Raw genomic sequence first — 2,832 nt, 5'->3', positions numbered from 1 at the left:
AGTTTCCTTGTGTACATCTATTATCCCTTAAACTGTCTTGTATCTTCCATATTGACTTAACTGATCCTTGCTCTATATTTGCCCAGTGATCCTTGAATTGAGAGTGGTAGACTATATCCATGTTAGAGGAATCTGAAATACAAGACAGATGAAGAGGTTTCTTTGTTTCTTTTTTATTTGTTTATAAAGTAAAATTTCAGCTTATTCATTTGTTTATGACACAGTACACAAGAGGCAAAGTGTTTTACATCATAGCTTTCACTTCCAACTCCTTGGAATGTTCATTTCTTTGGCTAAAAGGAGAGACTAGACATGAGAGGCAGGCAATGTTTAGGCAACTGAAATAAGGATGAGGAGGGGGCAGTGCTAATGCCATCTTCATGAGGATGGGCACAAGGGGACTGTTAATCATAGGCTATTTTCTATAACTTTTAGCTGGAAAGAAAGGAGAACCACTCCTGGATGCTCATGCTGTTCTGGGCTTCAGTCATCCTCATCACACAGGTACATCAGCACTTTCTGGTAGTTGTGCTTGGGGTCTTGCTGGATGCAGTAGTGTAGTCACTTGCCATACTTTCTATTGAAATCAGACACAATTTGCAACATGTCCACTTCCTGGGAGAAAACATGATTGAGTCAAGACTTTATTGCGAGTCCCCTTGCCTTTCATGGAGTCATACATTCAGTCAGCAAAATAGAGGGACTTGTTCTGAATGCACTGGACCAGGTTCACGAAAGCATTTTCCAGGTCTCCTTTGACCTTATTGATACTCTTCAGCATGTCATAAGGGCTATAGCTCTTTACCTTTCAAATACTTTCTGGAAATTTTACAAACTTTGCTTGGTCATGATGCTAATCCACTTGGGTACATCAGTTCCTTTTCTCTTCACTCTATCATAGAGATCCTATGTGTTGGTCAATCAGTTCATAATCAATGACAGAGCCATCCTCTGCTCTTCTACCCTTTGCCAGGGTAACCCTCAGCTTGCAGAAGCCACCAGATGGTTGAGAAATGATGTCTTTCTCCAGATTAGTCTTGTACATTTCCTTGTAGACTCTGTTAATTTCCTAAGGCTCCTGTTTGGTCTTTGAGCAGATGTTCTCAATGAGGAAGTCCTCATCTGTCCCCAGCCTCTTCATGGAGGCCTTCAGCTCAGAGGCATCACACTGAGAAGCTTTTTTCAATAGGCTCCAAATCATGATCCTCAGGTGCCCAGAAAAGGCTGACTTCGTTGCTGATGCAAGTTCATTTTTGGTCCTTCTCTCATAGTTGAAGGCAATATACTGTCTTTGTTCATTGCTGTGGTTTGTCAAAATGTTGACAGTAGTAACCTCAACCACACTTTTGGTTTTGATGGCCTTTTCAATGTTCAGAACAGCATACTCAGCACCAAAATTGGTGTGTGCTTTGACTGACCCATCTGCACTTTGGGGGATAAGTTGATCACCCTCCAAGCTGAGCTTGCAGAGAATCTTGTGAATAATAAACATTTTGAAAGAAGCTGGGCCAATCTTCGAGTGTCCCCAGTTATGGGGCTAAGAGATGAAGAGTTTGAGGCTGCTCAGCTAGGACTTAATGTCACCTGGTTAGTTATTGTGAATTTCATCTCTGAGTATTGAAGAAACCTACCTATGAGATAACTGAATCACTGTTGGTAGCCTTTGAGATACTGTGGTGAATGTGAATGGAGAGGATGTTGGAGATGAAAGATTTTATTTATATCATCTCATATTGGGGAGGGGCCTACTTTTTAAAAAATAATGTTTATTACCCTGGAATATCACATATATACTATATACAGTATGTTCACTCTTATAAAACCACACTGTCTCTTTTCAGGAAATTCTCAACCTTGGATTTTATACTTCTAGACCTTTATATGTCACTGCCTATATCATCTCTCCACTTGGATACTTAAATGTCCCTGTCATCTTAAACCCAAGATGTTCAAACTGAATGCATTATAAAGTGTCCTCCTGCAGTATTTTTTCTTTGGTTACATATCAGTGACATCACCCTTCTTGAGTTCTTGGGCTAGGAACTCTGTAGTCATTCTTTATTTCTTCTCACTTTTCACCCTCACACTCAGTTGACCACCACTTCCTATTTTGTCAGTCCTACCCAGACTTGTCTCCTAGTCCTAAGTTCCCCTGTCCTCAGCTGGATTTATCCTGGCTCTGGACACCTTGCATGTTGACTGCTTCCAGCAGCTTTCTAATTAGTCTTTCCTTACCATCAGTCCTTCTACATTGCTGTTGGCTTCAATATCTTCCTATCAACAAACCTGTCATGCCATTTCCCTGGCTTAAAGCTCCTAGTGTCTCTTCTTGGTTTATAGAATGAATCTAAAATTATTTGATATTTAGGCTACAACCTCCTTAAGCTGTCTTCTCTACTACTTATCTCTTATGGGATTTCATCCCTCGACTGTTATCACTAACCTTGATCCTCCCACGCTCACTCCTGATTTTGCACATACTATTCCTGTTGCTCTTTTTCTTCTCCACTAGGCACACTCTCCTATACATACTGTAAGATCTGGTTGAAGTGTCATCTCCTTTGATAACTTTCTCTGACTTCCCCTGAGGTTTAAGTCATTTCTTTTAGTGCAATCACTTGCATCTACACAGGGCTTACCTATAGCTCTTATATTCAAATTCTTTGATAATGGACCTATTGTCCCATCACCCCATTGTCCTACCCCATCTGCATGCCAATGTTAACTTTTTTGCTCATAATCGTATCATTAGAGCTATTGGATGCTTATAGATATTCTAGGATAAGAAACTTTTAAGTGGTTCAGAACCTTTAGGGAAGACTTTCCCTCTCT

General features: G+C 40.4%; 1 pseudogene across 1 annotated transcript; it reads right to left on the bottom strand.

The window, feature by feature from the left end:
• Window positions 1-483: 483 nt before the first annotated feature.
• Window positions 484-1,492, bottom strand: LOC309842509 (annexin A2 pseudogene; annotated as a pseudogene). The gene has a single exon. The product of its transcript is annotated as an annexin A2 pseudogene (transcript).
• Between the last annotated feature and the right edge of the window lie 1,340 nt (window positions 1,493-2,832).

The sequence above is a fragment of the Mustela nivalis genome, assembly GCF_964662115.1.
Source record: "Mustela nivalis genome assembly, chromosome: 10".
Taxonomy (NCBI): domain Eukaryota; kingdom Metazoa; phylum Chordata; class Mammalia; order Carnivora; family Mustelidae; genus Mustela; species Mustela nivalis.
Note: the sequence above shows the minus strand (reverse complement) of the source record. Positions and strands in the feature narration are given on the sequence as shown.